This window comes from Stenella coeruleoalba (genome assembly GCF_951394435.1).
Source record: "Stenella coeruleoalba genome assembly, chromosome: X".
NCBI classification, from domain to species: domain Eukaryota; kingdom Metazoa; phylum Chordata; class Mammalia; order Artiodactyla; family Delphinidae; genus Stenella; species Stenella coeruleoalba.
In genome coordinates, this window is record NC_137152.1 from 120,947,134 (window position 1) to 120,973,683 (window position 26,550).

Here is a 26,550-nt window from a genome sequence, read left to right on the forward strand (position 1 = left end):
GCTTGTTTGTCAGGCAGGGTGGGCCTTGTTCTTTGGTTCCTGGTGATGGAGATAACTGAAACTTGTTTGTATTTTTCCAGCCAGAAGCTATTCCACTTAATTCTTTCAATATGGAAACACTCTAGTTAAAGTATTGAGCAGAATTTAAAGGAATTGTTGAGTCTTCGAAAGTAAAGTATAAACAGAGGGCAATTTTAAGAATTTGTAAATCCTTCCTGGTTCTGAAGTCTTTCCCTGGGGCTGATATTAGGCAGGACTTGATCATTTTCCTTGAGGGGAAAGACACTAAGCTAAGCTCCCCAGGAGACATTTTTGACTTGACTGGACGTGAGTTTCCTTTACAGTCAAATGTTACAAATTCTGAATTTATGATAAATCGAGGCAAGAAAGACTGAAGTTTCCTATTTGGTAGCTCTCAGGGTGACCTTTGCTAAGTAATGTGTGTGCATGAATTTGCAGAGTGGGGGATGGTAGGGAAGGGACAGAGGTGAACACAACTAAGGAATACATCTTAAGTGAAGTAAGTCTTAAAGTAAATTTAAAATCATCCAGTTCCAAGGGAGTAGCATCTTGTTTGCATAGCATTCCTATCTTTTTCTCGGTGCAGACTCCTGGTAATTGTTTTCTCTCCTTCATGTGTGTTGCTGGTGAACACAGAAATCAGAAAATTACCTGTCTTTTAAAATATTCTTTAAGCTCAACTTTTGAATGTTTTAGGGCAACTCCCAGCCTCTGCTAGGATTCCTGAGGCTTGACTGCGTTTCTGAATGACTTTTATGGCTTTTCCAGATTTTTAGAGAGTTAATATGTATATCAATTGCCTTCAGTAATTTCTCTGCAGATTTTCTAAAGGGTTAATCAATACACGTTTACTTTTTGTGTTCTCGTGGTCTGCCCAACAGTAAAAAGCATTGAACTAGCAGGCCTGGTCCCCATTTCTTGCACAATTACCATCTGGGTGGAGAAGTAAGTCTTCGAGAATGTTTATGATTAGAAATCGGTAATTCAATACAAAAACATATGTATGACAGACGATCGATATTAAAAGTCAGAAGAAGGGACCTATATTCAATATCCTATGATAAACCGTAATGGAAAAGAATATAACAAAGAATGTATGTATATGTATAACTGAATCACTTTGCTGTACAGAAGAAGTTAACACATTTTAACTCAACTGTACTTCAATTTTAAAAAAAGTCAGAGAAGAGCAAAAATCAGTGCTAGACTAAATGGTTGGGGGGCTTAATTAAACAGGTGAAGCAAGTGAATTTAAAGGAAGTTGGGAATGTGGACACAAAATGAACAGTTATATCAAGCATTGGAAAAATGATGCTCCTTCTGATTTAAAAATAGTTTCTTTTGACTAGAAACTGGAAAGTGGGGCGGGGGTGTGGGGAGAAGTTGAATAATGGGGCATTTCACTTGATTAATATGTAAATAACAATTCCCCCAACCTGAACACCATTGTATGTAAAGTAGCAATTCAAATGTTCTCAGGCTACGTATTTCCCCGAGGAAATAGCTCTGAAATGTTGCTGCTGAGATATTTCTGATGAAATATTCCTAATAAAATATGTTGCTTTGTGTATAGTAGTCAATATGTATTTATAAAATTTAGCTGAATTGAGAATTAAAGCCACTAGCTTAATTTGTATGGTTATGAACAAATTAGTGGAGAAAAAACAGACTCAGCTTCAGAAATATTCAGTAAATAATACTAGGCATGGATTTATTAATTAGGGTAGAGTTTTTGCTTTTCAGTTAATAAAAGATATAGATGAAGATAATGTATATATAGATTTTAAAAAAAAATTCATACCCTTATTTGGCAGGTAAACTGTGCCCCAAATATATAGTTTGTCTAAAACACAGCAGGATTTAAAAGAATAATCTGCATGCTAGTCTTAAAAATCAAACATTTTCAAATATGTTTGGTTCGATTTCATTCAAAATATTTGAAACTGCATAGTTGAATTAGGAGTTAATGCTGATTAGGAAGTGTAGTGACCATGAAAAGTCAAGTCACCGGAACAAAAAAATTGCCAAAAATACGTCTTGCCTCTAACCAAGATGTTCATTAACTCTTGTTCCTCTTTATGTCAAAGTAGAAGATTCAGTATGAGAAATGACACAAACATTCAAATTGACTTTAACTGCTCTCTGAAAATACCTCAAACATGATACCTCATTCAGGCAGCCTTTTAATCTTCCTTATTTATTAAAATCTTCATAACTTCATCTATTTATTTTGTATACTCATTTTACTTTATTTAGTCCTGGAGTCATTCATATAGTGTGTAAAGCTATAATGAGTAGCTTTATGTCTACATTTGTGTTCTTTTGGAAATTATGATCAGGAAGGCGATGACTGTGTCACACATGCCACCATATTGTTTTCTGAGGATTGCCGGACTTACTGGCAGAATGAGTCACCCAATGGTTAGCTACAACACAGAGATGCAAGATATATTTTATTTGCCCCAACTTTGCATAACCGGGGCTTCCAAATCCTTACTCGAGTTATGCAGTTTTTTTGGCTCCCTTTCCTTACCTGTTTTTGTTTTGGTTCTTTCTCATTTGGGCCCCCAGCATATATAGAAACATCAGGCATGCGTTCATCTACTTCACATTGTTTTTCCTGTTTTGTTTTTTCACTTTCTGTGAATGTTTTCACATCTTCTCCCATTGGATTTTGTCAATCTTATGGACTCTGTTCACTGCGACAATAAACACAGTCCTAAATTCCATCCCATCTACTCTCAAACGTACATTAATTAGTGTTCTAATTAGATTTTATTCCACATAGTATTCCTCTGCGTGTTTTACAAAATCATATTATAACCTTTCGCTTATGTGTTCTCTTTTTTTAAATTTAGAGCAGAATTTTTTAATTAAAAAAGATGTAATCTAGTTTGAATATAAAACAAGTCCAGAAGTTGCTAAACCTACAATTAGGTAATTGTGAGCACAATTAGCTACCGGCTGTTCATTCTAAAGTAACAAGAGTTTACCTGTGTCACTAATTATTTATACATAAAATTTTGCACTTTGCAATTTGGCAATTAATTACATCATGCAGTTAAATCACGCATGATAATTGGGCATGAAAGGACAAAATGCAAATAGAGAAAACTTAGAAAAGGTAGCCCTCATGAAGAAAATATTTTCTAGCCATATAGGAAGATCAGTGTTGAGTAGCCATCTGAAATGCCTTTTTATGAAACTAGTTTTGCAGTTAAGGGGAGAGATTTGCTAGAAACTCTTTCCCTTTATGCTGTATGTCCTGGCTTCCCCCAGGAATTTCTGGGGACCCAGGACAGGTTTGGGGGTCTCTGAATGCCCTCCTGTTTATCTCTGCCTGCTGAAACCACCCCCCCACTTTCTGCTTCAAATTACAGAAGTCTCTGGGAAGTGACTTGTCATCTCTTCTAATACCCATTTTCCTGATCTGGCTGTAGGCAGCAGTCACTGTTCTAAGCACTGGAGTTACAGCAGTGAACAAAGCAAAGTCCCTGCCCTCATGGAACTGACTTTCTAGAGTGGGGAGACAAGATAAATATACAAGTAAATGCACACGATTTTAGGTTGTGATAAATCCTGTCATAAAACAATAAAGTAGGAGAATGGACTAGAGATTGGGGATTGAGGTCTATTTTAGTGGTTGTTGGGAAAGAATTCTTTGAAGAGGTGATATTTGATCAGAGACCAGAAGGAGGTGAGGTAGTGAGTCATGCAGATATCTTGTGGGAAGAGCTTTCTAAATGTAGAAAGCAAAGGGTGAAGCTCCCAGAGTGAAAACATGTATGGTTCAGTGACCACTAAGAACACCAGTGTGGTTTGAGCAAAGAGGGTGAGGGGAAGAGTAAGATGAGTCCAGAAGTCCTCCAGATCAGAGGATTTTGTAGGCTACAGTAAGCACTTATTTTGGATTTTACCCTGAGGGTCCTGGGAAGTCAAGGGAGAGTTTTGAACTGTACAAACAAATCACCAAACAGAGAACTTTTTATGGGGCCAGACACTTGACCTCACCCAACTGCAAGGGAGGCTTGGTCCTAAAGTTCTGGTGACAGAAAAGGAGCATGTTTAACACGACTTATCTTCTGGATTAATTAACAACTGCTCTACTGTGGCATAACAAATGACCCCCAAACCTAGTGGCTTAACACATGTTTATTATCTCATGGTTTCTGTGGGTCAGGTATCCAGGCAGGGCTTAGATGCAGTCTCTGCTATAGAGTCTCTAACAAGGCTACCATCACAGTGTTAACTGGGGCTGTAGTCTTATCTGAAGGCTCATCCTAGGAAAGATCTGCTTCCAAGATCACTCACATGGGTAGGTAGCAAAATTCAGTTATTTATAGGTCGTTGGAATGAGGCCTGAGTTCCTCATGACCCGTTGACTGGAGGCATCTCTTGGTTCCTTGCCATGTGTACCTCTCCATAGGGCATCTCACAACATGGCAGCTAACAAGCAAGAGGAGGAGACAGTGACAATGAGAAAGAGAAAAAGAGAGAGCTAGTGAGATGAAATTCACAAATCACAGTCTTTTACAATCTAATCATAGAAGTGTCATCCCATTATTTTTGCCATATTCTATTAGATAGAAACAAGTTACTAGATCCAGCCCACACTTACTGGGGAGAGGATTACACAGGTCATGAATACTAGCAAGTGGGGGTCAGAAGTTGCCTACCATATCCTTTATCTGCAGGGGGCTCTGATTGGCCTACAGCATCTGCAGTGTGGTTCAGACCAAGGCCCAACCCAGGCTCAGCATGTGAATAGGAGCTAAGGACCTGGGACAGAGTGAGCTGGAGCAAGTCAAAGGAGAAGATAATATGTTCAAAAGATCTTACAGTATTCAGGAATATTAGCAATCAGAAAAAAAGAAGCAAGTAACAACCAGAGCAAAGGGCTGGATTAATAACACTCTTCTGGGCACATTCTCATCATAAGTCTATGAAAAGCCCTGCTTACATTTTTATTTACTTATCTATATCATGTATTCATGCATTCATTCATTCATTCCTTTTTTATTTTTATTTTTTAAATTTATTTTTTATTCTTTTTGGCCACACCATGCGGTTTGCAGGATCTTAGTTCCATAACCAGGGATCAAACCCGGGCCCTGGCAGTGAAAGGGCCGAGTCCAAACCACTGGACCACCAGGGAATTCCCCATGCATTCCTTTTTTAAATAACAGATTTATTGTAATATAATTCACATACCACAAATTCATCCATTTAAAGTGTACAATTCCATGGTTTTAGTATATTACAGAGTTGTGTAACCATCACTACAATCTAAGTTTAGAACATTTTTGTCACCCAAAAAAGAAATTCCATACCCATTATCAGTCAAGTTCCTTCTCCCCCCACCTCTAGCACCTGGCAACCAATAATTTACTTTCTGTCTCTGTTGATATGCCTATGCTAGATATCTCATTTAAATGGAATCATACAATATTTGTCCTTTTATGTCTGGCTTAGCATGAATCAATACTTCATTTTTATGGTTAAATAGTATTACATTGTATGGATAAGGCACATTTTAAAAATTCATTCAACAATTGACAGACATTTAGATTAGACTGGCTATTATGAATAATGCTGTTATGAACATGTGTGTGCAAGTTGAGATTTTATATATATGTATGCACACATATATACATATAAATACATAAAAACATACCTATGAAAGGAAAATTGCTGGGCCATTGGGTATACTTTTTAACTGAGTAAAGCTTGACTGCTCTCCAAATGGCTGGCCCTGTTCTGTATTCCCACAGCAAAGCATGAGGATTTCAACAATATCTCAGCTTTGTCAACACTTGGTAACCTTTAGCTTTCTAATTTTTCTGGGCCAATGGGTGATATCACATAGATGTTTTAATTTGCATTAATCAATGAGTAGGAACATCTTCTTATATGTTTGCTTTTAGAGTCGCTTCTTTTATAAATGTCCTGGTCCTTTATCCTTTGCCCATTTTCTATTAAGCTTCCTATCTTTTTTGTAATGCTTTTAAAATATTTTTGTAATGCTTTTAAAATATTAGTCTTTGTTGTTTTTAAATATTGCAAATATTTTCTCCCAGACTACCATCTGTCTTTTTTTTTTTGGTATGTTAGTTTCTGCTTTATAATAAAGTGAATCAGTTATAGATATGCATAGGTCCCCATATCTCCTCCCTCCTGCATCTCCCTCCCTCCCACCCTCCCTATCCCACCCCTCCAGGTGGTCACAAAGCACCCAGCTGATCTCCCTGTGCTATGCGGCTGCTTCCCACTAGCCATGTATTTTACGTTTGGTAGTGTATATATGTCCATGCCACTCTCTCACTTCGTCCCAGCTTACCCTTCCCCCTCCCCGTATCCTCAAGTCCATTCTCTAGTAGGTCTGTGTCTTTATTCCCGTCTTGCCCCTAGGTTCTTCATGACCATTTTTTTGTTTTTTAGATTCCATATATATGTGTTAGCATATGGTATTTGTTTTTCTCTTTCTGACTTACTTCACTCTGTATGACGGACTCTAGGTCCATCCACCTCACTACAAATAACTCAATTTCGTTTCTTTTTATGGCTGAGTAATATTCCATGGTATATATGTGCCACATCTTCTTTATCCATTCATCTGTTGATGGACACTTATGTTGCTTCCATCTCCGGGCTATTGTAAATAGAGCTGCAATGAACATTTTGGTACATGATTCTTTTTGAATTATGGTTTTCTCAGGGTATATGCCCAGTAGTGGGATTGCTGGGTTGTATGGTAGTTCTATTTTTAGTTTTTTAAGAAACCTCCATACTGTTCTCCATAGTGGCTGTATCAATTTACATTCCCACCAACACTGCAAGAGGGTTCTCTTTTCTCCACACCCTCTCCAGCATTTATTGTTTGTAGATTTTTTGATTATGGCCATTCTGACTGGTGTGAGATGATATCTCATTGTAGTTTTGATTTGCATTTCTCTAATGATTAATGATGTTGAGCATCCTTTCATGTGTTTGTTGGCAATCTGTATACCTTCTTTGGAGAAATGTCTATTTAGATCTTCTGCCCATTTTTTCTTTTTTTCGAGAACCATGTAATACGGTGTTTATTTAGATGATCCAGAATATGGCTATATTAATTTTTCATATCTTCATCAAAATGAAAACACAAGAGTTAAAAATTCTTACAGAACTAATAGATGTCCGTGAATATAGCAGCTGATACCACCTGCAAAATACTGTACTCGCATGGTTGATCATTCATGCTACAAATTAGTAGATTTTTGTGGGCTGTCTTGGAAACTAGAACCTCCATATAAAAAGATTTCTCTGAGGATGTGCCAAATCCAAAATAATTGACTTGCAAGTAGGCCTTAAAATACAACCTACTGATAATTTTTTACTGTCTAGATATTTTTTGGATAGTCAGTAGGATCAAAAGATATTATAAAATAACTTTCTCAAATTGTCCTAAAATCTACAATGTCTCCTTGGCATCTGTCAAAAACCACATTTCCCTCCCCCTTTCAGCATTTGGTTTCCAAAATGTAAGACTTCCTGCCTGATATTATACCCATGATTAGTGTAAGTCAATTGTTCTTAACAAATGTGATAAAATGTGGTTCTTAGAAAAAAAAAATAAAAGTGGAGATTATCTCAAGAAGTCAGAAACCTGCTGCACTAAACATTACTGTAATGAAGATGCAGTATCTATACCTTCTTTACATTATTAATATATACCACCAATGGACAAAAAGTTTCCACCCACATTATCAAAAATTCACTATCAATGGGAATAGTAAAGTCTAATAGTAATAAATAAGACCAAAGTTTACAGAATATTGAGCAGAGTTCCCAGTGCTCAATATTCTATAATAACCTAAATGGGAAAATAATTTGAAAAAGAAAAGATACATGTATATATATATATATATAATTGAATCACCTTGCTGTACACCTAAAACCAACACAACATTGTTTTTTTTAAGGCATTTTTATTGGAGTATAATTGCTTTACAATGGTGTGTTAGTTTCTGCTTTATAACAAAGTGAATCAGTTATACATATACATATGCATATGGCTGAGTAATATTCCATGGTATATATGTGCCACATCTTCTTTATCCATTCATCTGTTGATGGACACTTAGGTTGCTTTCATGTCCTGGCTGTTGTAAATAGTTCTGCAGTGAACATTGGGGTGCATGTGTCTTCTTGAGTTATGGTTTTCTCTGGGTATATATATGCCCAGTAGTGGGATTTCTGGGTCACATGGTAGTTCTAGCTTGGCTCCATTTGCATTCACCTTGGTAATTTTCTTCAGTGCTAGGAAAATCATAACTTTCCTCAAAAAAAGAAAAGAAAGAAAGCCAAGTTTGGAAGACAAACCTGAGAAGAGGCTCAGCTGCTGAATTCAGTGTAACAACCCCTTTGGGGAAGAATTAGGTACACTGTGAAGAATATCCACTCCAGTGTGCCACTAGTTCCAAGGAAGGGCTCCTTGTAGAGTTGAAGGCTCAGTTCGGTTTCCAAGAACTTCCTCACTGTTCTTCATTCTAAAAGATTTGTGGCAATTCCTTGCCCCATGAGGCAGCCAGGAACTTGTGTTATAAACTGCTATAAATCAAGAACTTTGATGCTGTTCTGAGTAATCCAGTAGGAACAAGACTTTCTCAAATAGTTTAACTAAATGATGCTTATTGTTAATTTACCCTAGCATCCCATTAGCTGTCCACAGAGATTTTTATTATCCAACATAAATAGTGAGAATGAGGTGGGTCTTATTTGAAAGACATGGAGTTAGGGTATATAATTACCTTCAGGCGGTTTCAAATAGAGTATTAGTATATATTTATGTTATACTTATTTTTGAATCCTCTAGTTAGCCATTATGACTAGTATCAACTGTGTTTTACAGTGATCTTGTGTCATGTTTAAAATAATCATAAGGATGTATATATATTTTGCTCAAACATTTGATCTCCAGATGAAGCCCACCCTTGGTTTGAGCCAACTGTGGTTCATGATTGTGTGCGAGCAGAAAACGATGAGATCTTTGTAGCCGGGCATCATCATCAACTTCCTACCCTTCTTCTCAGTTTCATGTCTGCCATACACACCAGCTCCCACTCCTAGACTTCTATTTTATCATATAAAATTTGTAATCGGTATATGATTCACTGATCCTAAAATATACCCTTTAGAAGAGTACACTTTAGTGGTTTTTCAGAGTGTTCAAAAGGCTGTGCAAACATCACCATTATGTAATTCTAGAACATTTTTGTCAACTCCCCAGGAAATCCCTTACCCATTAGTAGTCATTCACCATTCTCCTTCCCCCCAGATCCTGGCACCAGTAATCTATTTTCTGTCTCTATGGGTCTGCCTATTCTGGACAGTTCATTCATTATAAATGGAATCTATTTTTATTGTGGTTAAATGCACATAACATAAAATTTCTATCTTAACCATTTTTAAATGTACAGTTCATTAATGTCAAGTACATTCATATTGTTGCATAACCAATCTCTAGGACTGTTTAAATCTTGCAAAACCTAAGCTCTATACCCATAAATGACAATTTTCCATTTCCTCTTTTCTCTAACCTCTGGCTACTAGCCCACCATTCATTCTACTTTCTGTCTATATAAATTTGACTACTCTAGGTACCTCATATAAGTGGAGTTATACAGTATATGCTATTTTGGGAACAGCTTATTTCACTTAGCATAATGCCTTCAAGCTTCATCCATTTTGTATCATCAATTAGTACTTCGCTCATTTTTATGGCCCAATAATATTCCATTTTATGGATATTCCATATTTTGTTTATCCATTCATCAATTGACTGACATTTGGGTTGTTTCCATTTTTTTGGCTCTTCTGAATAATGCTGTATGAGCATTCCTGTACAAGTTTTTGTATGGACATAGGTTTTCAATTCTCCTGGGCATATACCTAGGAGTTGAACTGCTGGGTCCTATAGTAACTCTATGTTTAACCTTTTGAGGAACTGCCAGACTGTTTTCCAATGTGGCTATATTGACATTCCCACCAGCAGGGCATGAAGGTTCCAATTTCTCCACATCCTTGACAATACTTCCTCACCCACCACCCACCCTCATACTTTGTGATCCAACCCAGGGCAGAGGGAGCCAGATGAGAGGGGACTATAGCTGTTCCCAAGGTATACTGACAAGAAGGCCAGTAATTGGATCAAAAAAATTTTTTAAACAAGAACTGTTTGTTTTCTATTTTTTTTAAAGCTCATTCTGAACCCTTAGTTTTTGACAGGTGATTGGACTGCTCGTGGTAGGCTGGGTGGAGCCAGAGTCCACTCTGGGTTTGAATGCCAGTTCTATCTCTTGGGACTAGTTATTTAACTTTCCAGGGTCTGTTTCTCTCTTCTGTAAAAAGAGGTCAAATCACACTTACATGAAATGTATGTGAAAGAATCTACACACATCTGGTGCAGAATAGGTACACAGTAAATCTCCATTTATTTGTTTTTTTATTGAATGTTAAAATCTTTTAAAAATTGAATGTTTACTAAAATTTCCTTTGATTTCAGCCCTTGGGTATTTCTTGTTGAGGTCTGCTGGTTTTTCATGACAGGTAACACAGAGAAAGTGGTGAATACTCGGGTGGCTTTTCTGGAGAGAAGAACATTTGGTTGATGTTTTAAAAAGGAGGGACATGAAACCCCTACACATTTCAGTATTTTTTAAGCTTCATGGCCTGAGATGAGCTGCGCACCTTGCGGCTACAGTTGTCACGGTAAGTGGTGTTTTCTTTCCATAGCAATGGAAGCCACAAATAATTACACGAATGCTGAAAAAAAAAAAAAAGACCAGAGGGCAAAAGCTTGCCTTGCTCACAGTCTTTAAGTGAGGACGTTTTCTCCTATGAAGTCGTCTTAGGTTCTGCGCCAGAAGCCTGTGCTTTTGGTTTCAGCTGCCCCAGGATGGCTCAGGCAGTAGTAACTACTTCAGAACAGAGAGGAATAGAGTCCCAGGGCTCTTTACTTGGGGTGGGGAAGTCAGCTCTAGGGTCTTTACCAGCCACCTTAAAAAGATGGAAGAGGTCAGTGATGGCCCAACCTTCCTGAGGTCTCCCATAAAAAGAGAAATGAGCAAAACGGCTGGAACTAGGGTGAGCAAGGGAGGTGCCTAGGGCACAAAATTTAAGGAGGCATTCAGTCTCAGGGCTGTGGAAGACTACATGGGCTGTTTGGAAATATGAAAGGTGGGATGCTGAGGCTGCTCAGAGGAGAAATTTATCTGACCTACCTAACATGAAATCACAAATTAAATTCACCCCCGCACCCTGCCCTGTCCTGTTCCTCTACCACACATGGGCTTGATGCTGTCAACCCCCATGGGATCTCTGGTCTCTGGAGTTGCAGGCGGTTGTGGTGGAGTGGAAGAGCATCAGAGTTGAGAAGCTTTGGGCAGGTGAACAATGCGGCATGGCTAGCACAGAGGTAGTACCACTGCAGGAACCAGGAAGCTGGAAAGGAGGCCTTGGGCTAGATTGGGGAGGCAAAGACAAACTAACATCTATCAAGTCCGGTATTTGTCAAACAAAGGGAAGCCCCCCTCTCTCCGCAAGCCCCAGCCACTGGTTTGGGTGGCTAGAGAGGCCAGAGAAAACCAGGACAGCTAAAGAACCATTGTCATGGTCTAGCACCAAGGTCTACACTAGGGGTCCAGAGCAATGACCAAGATCCTCAGCTGAAACTGACTTGAATGCACTGGAATGGGAGATGTCTTGTGCCCACTCTATTATTTCCTTACCAAAGAACTTCCTGAAGAACTGCGTATAGTTTGGAAGGCAGCTTTTGCCAGAGACCCCTTTCTTTTCTTTCCTTTTTTTTTTTTTGTAAAAAACAAACAAAGACAAACAAACAAATGAACAAAACTTGTTTGCTTTTATTTTTGGCATCTTTATTTTTTAAAAAGAAAGGTTGATCTTAGGAAATTGGGATAGCGACTCATCCTGCCATGTGAAGTCCAGGCCACCTGTGAACTCCCCCAAATCCCATGCCCACATACATGGGCATGCACACACCACGTACCCATATGAGAGTCCTCTTAGATTCCGATAAGAGGAAAAGATGGTGTCAGTGGCACAGAGCCGGGGACTCGCTGGTCACCTTGAACCAGAGTGTTCCCTGTTGCAGATGTCCCAGAAACATGCCCTTCTATTCTTTCTCTTGTTATCAGTTTATTATAAAAGGATATAATTCAGGAACAGCCAGATGGAAGGGATACATAGGACAGGTATGTGGGAAGGGGGACCTCCTTGGTTAAGTTTATTTCTAAGTATTTTATTCTTTTTGATGCTGTTGTAAATGGAATTGTTTTCTGTTATGTCTTCTTAAATTGACTCTTTTATTATTATGAAATGTTACTCTTTATCTCTGGTAGTATTACTTGCTCTGCAGTCTACATTGTCTAATATGAATATAGCCACTCCATTTTTCTTATGACTAGAATTTGCATGGTATCTAGTTTTTCATCCTTTAACTTTAAACTTCTCTTCATCATTGTATCTAAATATCTCTCCTGTAGAAAAGAGTAGAGGTCAGCCTCGATTTATTTCTCCAGTCTGACAATCCTTATCTTTTAATTGAGGTTTTTAGACTATTTTCATTTAATGTAATTATTGATATGCTTCTGTTTAAGTCTATCTTTCTATTTGTTGGGGATTTAGGAAGAGCTTTAGAAGCCCGTTCATCCTCTGTTTCAAAGCAACCATTTTGTAGGGGCAAAATACACGTGGGCATGATAAAGTGGGAGCAGCCCAGGCTTGCCGTCTGGGCACAGCTGAGCTCTAGCCCTCAGATTCTGCACTATCCTTCTCACGGGATTCAATGGACCTCAGTGTCCTCAGTTAGAAAGTGATGGGCTGGGGCCGGGCCACCTAGGAGGCCAGCCTGGATATGCCAGCATCACCAAGGCAGGAGCCCCAGCAAGTTCCCTACTCACACCCACCCACATCATTGTGGGAGCCTTTGGGGAGCTTCACGAACACTCTGTAGGTTGGAGAACACAGGTAATATCAATGTTCTAGACTGATTCTTTAAGTTGGGAGTAGAGGAAGAAGAAAGCATGTTTGTTTGAGCTCTCTGAGAACATATTTTAACATCTTTTTTTTTTCTTTTTAGTTAATGATCTCCCAGAAGGAGAGATTATTTTTTTTCAGGGTTCCAATGTCAGAACATGTCTTTCCATAGTTTGTCACATCAAAATATTTAGTAAAAGTTATAGCAAAGTTATATGTATATAAAATAAGATATATATATATAATATATATAATAAATATCGTGTATATAGTGTAAATATCGTGTAAATATCACCTATATTTATGTATATAATAAGATTATATATATATCTTCTAACTGTTGTGGAGTGAGGACAGAAAAGTAGCCATTAAAATTGGGATGGTATTAGAGGAGGTGAGAATGGGATTGGGCCTTCCCCAATAGCCAGGAATGAGGGAAGCCAACAGCATCCCCGCCATGGGAATGATGTGACATGAGCACTTTTAGAGGCCATTCTGGCTGCTGGGGAGAGAACAGTTTGGAGGGGCCGAGAGTGTGGGTAGTGAGGACTCTAGTCAAGAGTGCAGGTTAGAGCTGATGCCGTCGTGGACTTAAACAGGGCTAGTGATGGGGGAGGACAGTTCACACACCTTTTTCGCCTAAAGAGCATTTTTAGCACCAGAAAGTATGACTCTGTTTTTGGAATTTTTGCACGGTTGTTGCCTGGAGCAACAACCATGCCCTATCGGAGGGGCCTGGCATCTAGAAGCAGATCTTTTCTCAGGCACATACTCCTGGCTTAATGGAGAATGTAGTACATAACAAAATAGTGGCCGTCCACTTTCTATTTGATGGATAGAATGGAAAAGCATAAGGACATTAAGAGAAGATCCTTCCAGAATTCATTAATGGATTTTTAAAACTTCAAAATGAATTAAAATAACAGTTCTTAAGTTCCTCTCATGTGTATATCATTGAATTTTCCGAAAAGTAAAATAGACCATAATTCATTAAGGTATACTACTATATATTCATATCATACGAGGAAAAATGGGGGACTTTTAATGGAACCTCAAATCACACACTGATCAGTGTATTTCAGATGTAGTAGAAATATTACCACAGCTCCACAAAATGAACTCTGAATGAACTGGAGATGGACGAGTGTGTGGGTGTCCTTACAAGCCAGGAGTGACTTGATGTTGGTTTTGTGCAAGCGCGTTCTCTTTTCCCTTAAGTGATGTGAAAATGAGATACTTATCTCCTTTGGGGACGAAGCAAAGAACCAGCAGTTTGATGGTCACACAGAGATAAAACCTTACATCACTTTTTTTTTTTTTGTCTTCCAGGGAATTTCTTTGGAGACGTCCATGGAATTTGGGGGCTTGCTATAGAGGCTACTCATGGCTGTCCTTTCTTTGCAGAGGAGTGCTTACCTAATGTCCGATATCAGCTGGTCCCCTGTGAGAAAGACCAGAGATAAGGTGGTGCCTCTAAGCAAGACCAGTGGAAGCTCCTCAAATCCTGCCTGCTGTGTCCAGGGGGATGGAAGCCCTCCCTGGTTTGGTGAGTATTCTATTGTGAATACTGATGGTAATTACAGCCCCACTGACCAGGGCCTCCTTCCTCCTAGGCCCAGTGCCAGGCACTCTGCATGCATCGTCCCATCAAATCCTCCCAACTCTATGAGGCAGGTATTATTTATTATTGGGCCTGCCATGGCTTCAGAGATGTTAATTATCTTCTCCAGGACCGGCCAGGATTTCTACTCAAGCCCAAGGTCTTCCTGCTCTGCTACTGCTAATCTCTCTGTTTTGGGGGGCGAGTTATGCCTCGTTTCCAAGGAAGCCTGGCTGATGGTTATTAGGATTAATGCATTTAATAATCCCTCTGTTTTGAATGCTGTCTCTGACAACTCAGCACTAATTGCATAATTAAAGTTAATTAATGCTAATGATGTGCTCTACAAATGACAAGCATTACATACCTATATGCTATCATTACCCACTTGCATGCAGTCTGGCACTGAAAGAATCCATTTATTTAAGGATAAAAAGAACATGAAAGTTGGTGAAGATGGGACCTGACTTTTCTGCCCCCCTTGCAACATTGTGCTTTGGCATTTGGGAAGTGTTACCTAAATGCCTGCCTCACTAAACATCTTTTTGCTCTATTGTTTCCTGGTTGTTGCAGATGTCATGCCATGCTGAAGCTTTTAAACTTAATAATTAGAGTTTGTAGTGCTTGAAAGGTGTAATACAGCTACAAATCAGAATGATCTACTTAAAATACACTTCGGGAGGACTCATGTTGTTTCAAAATCAGTCCCTCCTGGAACTGAGTTCAGGAGCTTCTTTCTAAACTCCATGAACGTTTAGGATTTTTATCTTTAATTTTAGCATGGAGAAAAGACTACTCCACAGAGTGGTGCATCCCACCTCCCCGAGTTTTAATGAGATATGATTGACAAATTAAAAATACATATTTAAGGTGTACCACGTGATGTTTTGATATGTGTATACATTGTGAAATGATTGAGTGATCCAGTTTTTTGTTTGTTTGTTTGTTTGTGGGCTTTTTTGCTGCACCCTGCTTGGCTTGTGGGATCTTTGTTCCCTAACCAGGGATCGAACCCGGGCCTTGGCGGTGAAAGCACAGGGTCCTAACTACTGGCCTGCCAGGGAATTCCCTTCAGTGATTCAGTTTTGAAATCAGAAGCATTGCACTGGAGATAGAAAGTTCTGGAGAACTTTTTGTGGCATATCCTCCTTGTCTGAGGGTCAAGAGTTGTCACTATTATGAATTAAGTTTAATATTAGTGGTGTTAAATTCACACTTCCTTTGTTCATCGTGCACTGCATGCTGGATCTGAATTAAAGTTGGGTACCCATCTTTCAACTCATTGAAGGTCCTTTTCACTTGTCACAAAATTGGCCAGCTTGAGAAAACATGTAGTGTTAAATCTTTCCTCAGGAAGGATTATTTGATTCTGGAGGGACTGACTGAGGGAGGTTGTGGAATTGTCTTCCCTAAAGAGTCTTCAGAAACAGACTTGAGACATCAGATCATGTAATGCAGGGCAACCGTGCAAAGCTCTGGTGGGTGTCTCTCCAGGGAAAGGCAGGAAACGAGGGCAGATGGGGAAGGGTGAAAGTAACTGCCTTGCCCTTTGGATGGCCATGCTTTTGGCAGGTGAAGTGCAACATTCTTTAGTTGCTCTCCCTTTGATCTCTGGAGGTTCCAGGCACAGCTCAGCCCACCCTGCAGAGCAGCGAGCAGCGAGAGGCGAGCAGTGAACGGCGAGTGGCGTCACCTGACAGGACTGAATATTCGACACTTCGGTATGGCCGAGATTTTGGTTCCTCTCCAGCTACAGCAGCCCTTTTGATTAGGAGAGATGTGGAACTAACCACATTGGAGCCCAGATTGGACCCGAAAGGGCTCCATCTTCCGGCTCCACACCCCTCATCCGGCGCTACTTGACGGGAATTCGGGGATCGAAGAAGGGCGGAGTGCCTGGCGCGGAAGGAGCTTTCCCAACTTCGGGTTGCGAAAAGGCTTCGGGAGCCCCAGCACCTAACAGTGTGAGTGGAGACGCCCCTGCTTTGCATCCTGGGAGTCTCATTTCAGGACCTTCCGCACCTTCAGTGACGACCGGAGGCCACGGAGGAGCTTCGAGGGCTCACTGTGCCCACCTCTTACGTAAACCCCTGGCCCTCAGCTCCCTGCTCACGGTGGAGACTTCGGACAGGGTGAGTGCGGTGGGCTGGGGCCTTGCAGGTGAGGGCCACTCTGACGCAATGGGCCTTGAGTGGCGGGAAGCCATTTTGCCCCGTGCTGTGTGAACCTCTTGGAGAGACGTTTCCCCTGGGCCTTCGTCTTCCTGAGCACCCCGGCAGGGAGGGCTGGTTGGGAGGCCCACGGGGTGCCTCGGTGTGAAGCCAGGCATTTTGAGGCCTCCGTGTGGCAGCCATTACAGGTGTCCTGGCAGGAGGCACTCTTTGACTCCTCTTCAGAAACTTCGAGAAAGTTCCCAGCATCAACCTAAACTTCAGAAACAGATTGAGGCAAGTGAGCAAGGAACAAAGCCAGAGGCTCTCCTGGGCAAGTGGACCCGGTGGGCCTCCATTAGCACAGTGGAGGGGGTATGGAAAGCAAGAGACCAGCCTGCTTTAGACCAAGCAGTTGGTCTGCTGGGAGGCTTCACACTTTCTGATTCTGAGGGCCGCTTTGCAAGGGTAGCTTTTCAAAGGATCCACTTGAGGGTTTTGTTTGTTCTTGTGAGTTTTTTAATATTAAAATTTTAACTATTGCATCATTTCAGTGTTTTTTTAGAAATTGAAGTACAGTTAATTTATAATATTGCATTAGTTTCATGTTTACAGTGTAGTAATTCACTATTTTTGCAGATTATATTCCTTCATAGGTTATTGCAAGATAATGGGTATAATTTGCTGTCCTATACAGTACATCCTCGTTGCTTATCTATTTTATACCTAGGAGTTTTCATCTGTTAATCCCATACCTCTAATTTGTCCCTCTACCCTCCTCTTTCCCCTTTGGTAACCTCTAGTTTGTTATTCTGGCTCTGTGAGTCTGTTTCTGTTTTTTAAATAAGTTCATTTGTATCATTTTTTAGATTCCACACATAGGTGATATGAGACTTGTCTTTGTCTAACTTACTTTGCTGAGTATGGTAACCTCGAGGTCCATCCATGTTGCTGCGAATGACATTATTTCATTCTTTTCAGTGGCTGAGTAGTATTCTACTGTATTTATGTACTGCATCTTCTTTATCCATTCCTCTGTCGATGGACACTTAGGCTGCTTCCGTGTCTTGGCTATTGTAAGTAATGCTGCTATGAACATTGGGGTGCAAGTATCATTTTATATTAGTGGATACTTTTGTTTTTCATTTTTCGAATGCACTGGCATTCGGATATGTGTGTGAGTGCATCAGGACTCAGAGCACAGAATACCTGGCTACACCAGAAAATCCCTTCTTGTAAAATGCAGTAAAACATACAAGCTGAAGCCACATCTATGTACTTAAAAAGCTGTAGTATATGTGACTGAAGCCTAAATAAATATAAACAAATGCCCCTAGAGCCATAAGTAAATAGGACTCCCCAAAGTAAGGAAAGTCAACAAAAACTAAGTGAACAACTCAGTCTGAGGAAAAGCTTTTATGGTTGGTAGAACAACTTACGTTAAAATGGCTTTATTGTGTTTAAATTGATGTTTCTAAAACTGTTCTTTCTTTGAGGAATGTAGTCGAATTGGTTCAGAGAGGGAAGGAACTCTTGAGGTTTTGAATTCGTTTTCTGTAGAATGGCATGTTCTGGACCTCCTTGTGTGGGGAGAGCGGAGACTGTGGCTTTTAACTCTTCTGTGAATTTTAAAAATGGAGTTTTTACTTAATAATGGGACCAGATGAGCTCGATATATAGGTAGAGTCACTTAATTAATTATTTTCCTGATTTCACTGTGTTACTGGCAAACACTTACCGGCTTCGTTCTATAAATTCAAATTCTGCTTGTAAATAGTGACATCGTTTACAACTCTGAAAGTCAAACTACCATGAAGCCGTGTGCTAGGGGTTTGAAAATGGGAATATCCAAAAAAATCTCCATGAAATGTGATCAGGTCATAAATATTTTAAAACAGGGATGCCTAGATACCCGCGCAGCCTGTGCTGATGTTGGCTGTGGAGGTGGCAGTGGCGAGGTTAGTGGCTAGCAAACTAGGGAAGTGTTTCCTTAAAGGTACCAAGTGATTTGGAGGTTGTAAGCAAGTAGGAGAAGCTAGGATTTTTAAGATTTCAAGGAATTCTGCTCTTTCTCAGGTGGAAGCAAAACCCGAAAGAGAAGAGAATAGATAGATAGCTGAGGAATCTGGCAAGGCTGGGAGAGAAAAAGAAAAGAAGAGAGAAAAAGTAGAGGGCAAGGTCTGTATCGTTTCCCTGCTGTTTTTCTGGGGCTTACTGAGCAGTAGATTGCTAACTTCTCTGACCCCAAACATGAATAAGGAATTTGAAAGCAAGAATAATTATCATAGAGAAATTTTGCATCGTGATTTTTCAACCTATTTCTTTAAACAAAATGAAATAAGAGGATCAACTTTTCACATAATGACTAACCCCTCAAAAAAGGATGATTTTTCCTTTTTTAATTTAAAATGGCGGATGGGGAGCCCCAGAGCTGTAATTGCTTGATATCGAGGGAGCAGTGTGGGCAGGCAGGCCAGTGAATCATCCAGGGGTCTGGATGGGGCAACCGGGGTTACTTTATGCGTAACTGAATTAAAATGAAGATGGCCCTTTGCTTGTATAGCTCAGTAGCTTGAGGTGTTCCCTGCGGAGGACCTTGGCTGGTGGGTGAGGCCAGTGGGGGTGGTGTGATGACCCAAGGAGGGACAGTCGGCTTTTCTCATCGTGGCTGGTTATTTCACCACTAAATGATTCTCTTTTGGGTCCTTGCCTTGTGGATGTTGCTATTTCTATCAGGAAACTGCATTTTTAAACAGTGCTATGAACGATTTTCATGTACAGTATATCTTCATAGGATCTTAATGGAACAAACACCTGCTTTGATCCTACGTATTCTCCCTTATTTTGAAATTAGTTGCTTAACTGAATATCATGGCAGAGGGAATTCTCAGGCTGCAAGTCCATCCCAGACAATGGCAAGACCTCTTAGTAGGTCTTTTCTAACCCAGGGCTGCAGCTGTACAAAGGAGAAAATGTCATTTCCTGAGTAATCACACATTCCTCCTGCTTTATAAAATAAAGCAATTCTGCACTCAGATAGCCAGTTTATTTTAATTACTCTGGAAGGCATGAACAGTGATCACATTTAGAAATAAATACTGTCAACAGAAGTGCTTGCTCCAGAAAACAGTCCAGTTGTGTCTGAAGTACCTAGTTTTGCTTTGGTTATTTCTCTGCCTGTTCTAGAAGAAAAGGGAGGATTGAGGTGTGGCTACACCAAGGCATCCAAAAAGGATCCTTTCCATGAAATTTCAGGGAATAGTTGGAAAACATTTGACCCATGACTTTGAAAGTACTTGGGCCAGTGTGGCCAGGTGGGAGAGGCCTCTGGGCTTAGTGATGAGAAGGCCTGGGTACCAACCCTGTCATCAGTCAGTCAGTACACAAGGAGATACCTGCCTCTGAGCATGGGCCTGGCACTTGCGGGGAGAGGAGGGAACTGGACCCTTCCATCTGCCAAGAGCAGGCTGAGCTGGAAATAAGACCCAGAGTCGTCGAGGTTTCTGTGGACTCTTGGCATCTCTTGATGGCTCTGGTGTGGGAAAACTGAGTCATGTCTACCTGCTCTACCCATAAAAACTGCTCTGTCTGTCATGCCCTGGTCACTTATGCTATGTCTGAATGTTGATAGCTGCAAGCTACGTGTGGCAAAGGTTCCCACTGGGTTTTCAAGGTGATAATCCCGGAACATCAGTCTCTTGAAAGACAAGAGGCAAATAATTGTCAGGTTTTGTAATAGAGCACATAAACCTCCTTTGAAGTTGGCCTCCCTGTTTAGGCCCTGCAAAGAAACTTTACATTTTCCCTTTGTCCTTTATCAAGAGCTTAAGATCTCTGGCAGACTTTTCCTAAACACCACATAAATATTAAACTGACTTACAAATATTGTTTATGAGAAACAGAATATTGTTCTTGTGGTTTGATATATATTTTTGGGTATGTGTCTTGACTTGAGTCTAGCTAATGTCCCACTCGGGAAGGATGCTTTGGAGGTTGATGAGTTTTTCGTCTGATTCTATTTCTAACTATTAAGTGCACTATTTAAGTAACAGGTTGTTCTTTAATTATACAGTGTGCATGACCACTAATAAATGTGCCCCATATTTAAATATACAAGTGGTTCCTTTGGGAGGGCAGAGAGCCAAGGGCAGTCAGCCTTTCATATGCTAATACCTGAGATCAAGGCATACTAGATAGTACTCAATCAAGCCATAATATTTAGCTTTGGAAATTAAAGCATAAATTCATGAATTTGATTAGCATTCTTCTCTCTGCATTATATATTTAACCATAATATATGCATGCACCAATGTTCCAAGATTTTTCCTTTCTGTTTTTATGTCTTGGCAATGTATGTTTTACTTCCTACAGTATTTGTTAAATTTGTGAAGGCTGTTGTTTTTCAGGACAAAACCAAGCGATTTTGAACTCCTAGTGTGTCTTCTTGTTGCTTGTCCCCTTATTAATGTAAACCTTAGACTTTCCATGGAGCTGCCCCTCCTTTATGGTATCTGATGCTACTGAGAGAGACCTTATGGGTTCGTGGTATTAGGGCTTAGCACCATTTTACAGGTGCTCAGAGAGGCCAGGTGACTTGCCTAAGGACACACAGCTACTGCAGAACTGGGACTGGATTCTAAGCATTCTGACTTCAAGAATGTTGATTTCCACTTTTTTTTCTACTTTTTATTGAAGCATAGTTGATTTACAATATTCTGTAAGTTTTGGGTGACAACAGAGTGATTCAACATTTTTATTGATTATACTCCATTTAATGTTATTATAAAATATTGGCTATATTCCCTGTGCTGTACCTTGTAGCTTATTTATTTATTTACTTATTTATTTACTTATTTTCTGGGACAGCGTTCTCTCAGTGGGGAAGTAGAAATGAGGTCTCCACCTCACGCCCCAAACTAACTTCAGATACCAAGTGGCTTAAATAGCTAGATGTGAAAAGCAAAACTTTTTTTTTTAATCTTTATTGGAGTATAATTGCTTTACAATGGTGTGTTAGTTTCTGCTTTACAACAAAATGAATCAGTTATATATATACATATGTTCCCATATCTCTTCCCTCTTGCTTCTCCCTCCCTCCCACCCTCCCTATCCCACCCCTCCAGGCGGTCACAGAGCACCCAGCTGATCTCCCTGTGCTATGCGGCTGCTTCCCACTAGCTATCTACCTTACGTTTGCTAGTGTATATATGTCCATGCCACTCTCTCGCTTTGTCCCAGCTCACCCTTCCCCCTCCCCATATCCTCAAGTCCATTCTCTAGTAGGTCTGTGTCTTTATTCCCGTCTTACCCCTAGGTTCTTCATGACATTTTTTTTTCTTAAATTCCATATATATGTGTTAGCACACGGTATTTATCTCTCTCTTTATGACTTACTTCACTCTGTATGACAGACTCTAGGTCTACCCACCTCATTACAAATAGCTCAATTTCATTTCTTTTTATGGCTGAGTAATATTCTTTTGTATATATGTGCCACGTCTTCTTTATCCATTCATCCAATGATGGACACTTAGGTTGTTTCCATCTCCGGGCTATTGTAAATAAAGCTGCAGTGAACATTTTGATACACGACTCTCTTTGAATTTTGGTATCAAGGTGATGGTGGCCTCGTAGAAGGAGTTTGGGAGTGTTCCTCCCTCTGCTGTATTTTGGAAGAGTTTGAGAAGGATAGGTGTTTGCTCTTCTCTAAATGTTTGATAGAATTCGCCTGTGAAGCCATCTGGTCCTGGGCTTTTGTTTGTTGGAAGATTTTTAATCACAGTTTCAATTTCAGTGCTTGTGATTGCTCTGTTCATATTTTCTATTTCTTCCTGGTTCAGTCTTGGCAGGTTGTGCATTTCTGAGAATTTGTCCATTTCTTCCAGGTTGTCCATTTTATTGGCATAGAGTTGCTTGTAGTAATCTCTCATGATCCTGTGTATTTCTGCAGTGTCAGTTGTTACTTCTCCTTTTTCATTTCTAATTCTATTGATTTGAGTTTTTTCCCTTTTTTTCTTGATGAGTCTGGCTAATGGTTTATCAATTTTGTTTATCTTCTCAAAGAACCAGCTTTTAGTTTTATTGATCATTGCTATCATTTCCTTCATTTCTTTTTCCTTTATTTCCGATCTGATTTTTATGATTTCTTTTCTTCTGCTAACTTTGGGGTTTTTTTGTTCTTCTTTCTCTAATTGCTTTAGATGCAAGGTTAAGTTGTTTATTCGAGATGTTTCCTGTTTCTTAAGGTAGGATTGTATTGCTATAAACTTCCCTCTTAGAACTGTTTTTGCTGCATCCCATAGATTTTGGGTCGTCGTGTCTCCATTGTCATTTGTTTCTAGGTATTTTTTGATTTCCTCTTTGATTTCTTCAGTGATCACTTCGTTATTAAGTAGTGTATTGTTTAGCCTCCATGTGTTTGTATTTTTTACAGATCTTTTCCTGTAACTGATATCTAGTCTCATAGCGTTGTGGTCGGAAAAGATACTTGATACAATTTCAATTTTCTTAAATTTACCAAGGCTTGATTTGTGACCCAAGATATGATCTATCCTGGAGATGTTCAATGAGCACTTGAGAAAAATGTGTATTCTGTTGTCTTGGATGGAATGTGCTGTAAATATCATTTAAGTCCATCTTGTTTAATGTATCATTTAAAGCTTGTGTTTCCTTATTCATTTTCATTTTGGATGATCTGTCCATTGGTGAAAGTAGGGTGTTAAAGTCCCCTACTATGAATGTGTTACTGTCGATTTCCCCTTTTATGGCTGTTAGTATTTGCCTTATGTATTGAGGTGCTCCTATGTTGGGTGCATAAATATTTACAATTGTTATATCTTCTTTTTGGATCGATCCCTTGATCATTATGTAGTGTCCTTCTTTGTCTCTTCTAATAGTCTTTATTTTAAAGTCTATTTTGTCTGATATGAGAATTGCTACTCCAGCTTTCTTTTGGTTTCCATTTGCATGAAATATCTTTTTCCATCCCCTTACTTTCAGTCTGTATGTGTCTCTAGGTCTGAAGTGGGTCTCTTGTAGACAGCATATATAAGGGTCTTGCTTTTGTATCCATTCAGCCAATCTGTGTCATTTGGTGGGAGCATTTAGTCCATTCACATTTAAGGTAATTATCAATATGTATGTTCCTATTCCCATTTTCTTAATTGTTTTGGGTTCGTTATTATAGGTCTTTTCCTTCTCTTGTGTTTCTTGCCTAGAGAAGTTCCTTTAGCAGTTGTTGTAGAGCTGGTTTGGTGGTGCTGAACTCTTTCAGCTTTTGCTTGTCTGTAAAGGTTTTAATTTCTCCATCAAATCTGAATGTGATCCTTGCTGGGTAGAGTAATCTTGGTTGCAGGTTTTTCTCCTTCATCACTTTAAATATGTCCTGCCGGTCCCTTCTGGCTTGTAGAGTTTCTGCTGAGAGATCAGCTGTTAACCTTATGGGGATTCCCTTGTGTGTTATTTGTTGTTTTTCCCTTGCTGCTTTTAATATGTTTTCTTTGTATTTAATTTTTGACAGTTTGATTAATATGTGTCTTGGCGTGTTTCTCCTTGGATTTATCCTGTATGGGACTCTCTGTGCTTCCTAAACTTGATTAACTATTTCCTTTCCCATATTAGGGAAGTTTTCAACTCTAATCTCTTCAAATATTTTCTCAGTTCCTTTCTTTTTCTCTTCTTCTTCTGGGACCCCTATAATTCGAATGTTGGTGCATTTAATGTTGTCCCAGAGGTCTCTGAGACTGTCCTCAGTTCTTTTCATTCTTTTTTCTTTATTCTGCTCTGCAGTAGTTATTTCCACTATTTTATCTTCCAGGTCACTTATCCGTTCTTCTGCCCCTGTTATTGTGCTATTGATCCCATCTAGAGTATTTTTCATTTCATTTATTGTTCATCGTTGTTTGTTTCATCTTTAGTTCTTCTAGGTCCTTGTTAAATGTTTCTTGCATTTTGTCCATTCTATTTCCAAGATTTCGGATCATCCTTACTATCATTATTCTGAATTCTTTTTCAGGTAGACTGGCTATTTCCTCTTCATTTGTTAGGTTTGGTGGGTTTTTATCTTGCTCCTTCATCTGCTGTGTGTTTCTCTGTCTTCTCACTTTGCTTATCTTACTGTGTTTGGCGTCTCCTTTTTGCAGGCTGCAGGTTTGTAGTTCCCGTTGTTTTTGGTTCTGTCCCCAGTGGCTTAGGTTGGTTCAGTGGGTTGTGTAGGCTTCCTGGTGGAGGGGACTAGTGCCTGTGTTCTGGTGGATGAGGTTGGATCTTGTCTTTCTGGTGGGCAGGTCCACGTCTGGTGGTGTGTTTTGGGGTGTCTGTGGACTTATTATGATTTTAGGCAGCCTCTCTGCTAATGGGTGGGGTTGTGTTCCTGACTGGCTAGTTGTTTGGCATAGGATGTCCAACACTGTAGCTTGCTGGTCGTTGAGTGAAGCTGGGTGCTGGTGTTGAGATGGAGATCTCTGGGAGATTTTCACCGTTTGATATTATGTGGAGCTGGGAGGTCTCTTGTGGACCAGTGTCCTGCAGTTGGCTCTCCCACCTCAGAGGCACAGCACTGACTCCTGGCTGCAGCATCAAGAGCCTTTCATCCACACAGCTCCGTAATTTGGGATGATTTGTTGTCTATTCATGTATTGCACAGATTCAGGGTGCATCAAGTTGATTGTGGAGCTTTAATCCGCTGCTCCTGAGGGTTGCTGGGAGAGATTTCCCTTTCTCTTCTTTGTTCCAATAGCTCCCGGGGTTCAGCTTTGAATTTGGCCCCGCCTCTGCGTGTAGGTCGCCGGAGGGTGTATGTTTTTCCGCTCAGAACAGGACGGGCTTAAAGGAGCCGCTGATTCGGGGGCTCTGGCTCACTCAGGCCGAGGGGGAGGGAGGGGCGAGGAGTGCGGGGCGGGCCTGCGGCGGCAGAGGACACTGTGATGTTGCACCAGCCTAAGGTGCGCCGTGCGTTCTCCCGGGTGAGTTGTCCCTGGATCCCGGGACCCTGGCAGTGGCGGGCTGCACAGGCTCCCCGGAAGGGGGTTGTGGGGAGTGACCTGTGCTCGCACACAGGCTTCTTGGTGGCGGCAGCAGCAGCCTTAGTGTTTCCTGCCCGTCTCTGGGGTCCGCGCTTTTAGCCACGGCTCGCGCCCGTCTCTGGAGCTCCTTTAAGCGGCGCTCTTAATCCCCTCTCCTCGCGCACCAGGAAACAAACAGGGAAGAAAAAGTCTCTTGCCTCTTTGGCAGGTTCAGACTTTTCCCTGGACTCCCTCCCGGCCAGCCATGGCGCGCTAACACCCTGCAGGCTGTGTTCACGCCGCCAACCCCGGTCCTCTCCCTGCGGTCCGACCGAAGCCCGAGCCTCAGCTCCCAGCCCCGCCCGCCCCGGCGGGTGAGCAGACAAGCCTCTCGGCCTGGTGAGTGCTGGTCGGCACCGACCCTCCCTGCGGGAATCTCTCCCCGCTTTGCCCTCCGCACCCCTGTGGCTGCGCTCTCCTCCGCGGTACCGAAGCTTCCCCCCTCCGCCACCCGCAGTCTCCGCCCACGAAGGGGCTTCTAGTGTGTGGAACCTTTCCTCCTCCACGGCTCCTTCCCAGTGGTGCAGGTCCCATCCCTATCCTTTTGTCTCTGTTTATTCTTTTTTCTTTTGCCCTACCCAGGTACGTGGGGGGTTTCTTGCCTTTTGGGAGGTCTGAGGTCTTCTGCCAGCATTCAGTAGGTGTTCTGTAGGAGTTGTTTCACGTGTAGATGTATTTC

At 40.7% G+C, this 26,550-nt stretch overlaps 1 protein-coding gene across 3 annotated transcripts in view; it reads left to right on the forward strand.

Moving 5' to 3' along the window:
- The first annotated feature begins 16,279 nt into the window (after window positions 1–16,279).
- PASD1 (PAS domain containing repressor 1) overlaps window positions 16,280–26,550 on the forward strand; it is a 121,009-nt gene continuing 110,738 nt past the window's right edge. For 2 of the 3 annotated variants that reach the window (XM_079911564.1, XM_079911565.1), the window contains exon 1: window positions 16,280–16,791. The gene's annotated coding sequence lies outside the window, so the exon portion shown is untranslated. Of the gene's footprint in view, window positions 16,792–18,969; window positions 18,988–26,550 lie in introns of those variants that run through there. The other variant, XM_079911566.1, reaches the window with a different exon arrangement.